This window comes from Sinocyclocheilus rhinocerous, unplaced genomic scaffold, assembly GCF_001515625.1.
Source record: "Sinocyclocheilus rhinocerous isolate Xijiao unplaced genomic scaffold, SAMN03320098_v1.1 scaffold889, whole genome shotgun sequence".
NCBI lineage: Eukaryota > Metazoa > Chordata > Actinopteri > Cypriniformes > Cyprinidae > Sinocyclocheilus > Sinocyclocheilus rhinocerous.
In genome coordinates this window covers 537,512-538,531 of record NW_015638024.1, presented here as the reverse complement: position 1 = coordinate 538,531, position 1,020 = coordinate 537,512, and positions in this window count along the sequence as shown.

Sequence of the window (1,020 nt, the reverse complement as noted above, 5' to 3'; positions counted from 1 at the left end):
AAAAAAAAAAAAAAAAAAAAAAAAAAAAAAAAAAAAAAAAGGTTCTGCATATAAATCACACCGTGTGCAAAATATAAGCCCGCCAATATTACGTCATCACGTCAGTGGGTCATCATGCTGATTCGCAAGGTTTGCTTCTCTTTTCTTCGTAATTAATTTATTAATACTGACAGGTCGTGATTCCATTCTTATTTTAAATACTATGCCATTATCACAAATGTACCTGGAATCCTAATGTGCTAGTAACAGGTGCACGTGAAGTCAGAACAGTTAGGCTATCACAGGGTTTAAAGACCAACACCATGTAAAAACATTGACTGCGGTTGAACATCACAGTCGTCTTTCAGTCTCTGGCTTTACATTGATAGATAAGTTGAATATAAGTTAATAATTAGCAACTTCTGGGATCACCTTGCTTTGGTGCTTAAGCTGACAAGACATTTCTGATTGTTCTACGAATCGTCGATTCAGTTTGCTAATGTGTTGCTGAGGGTCGGGTGCTAAGAATGCGAAAGCTAGTGTCACCACAAGGTGGCAGCAGTGCAGGAGAGACGGTTCATGACCTGCGTGAGCAGAAGAACTCAGCTGTAAGTTATACCAGAGAAAGCCAGAGATGTTTTAATTATGGGTCTCTAAGAAAGTTGTCCGTGAGCTTTTAGAGCTTTTTTAGTGCATATTAGGGATGGGCGATACCCCTTATTTTGTTTTCGATACGATACCGATATTTTTCAAGGCAGTATCGTCGATATCGATACCGATTCGATACTTCTGCACTAAACTTTTAAATTATGAAATTTATTAAATTATTAAATTACTAAGAGTAAAATGGGTAATGAAAACCACTTAACTTTATATTTAAAATGCATTTTAACCCGTTTAATCCCAAATTTTTCCCAGACATGAAAATATACAAATGATGTGTCATTAGTAACCCTTTGAAATAATCAATAATTTTTTTTTTTTGGAAAAGTGTGTGAAAAATGTTTTATGGTCAGTCACAATTGTAACCGGTGGGATAAT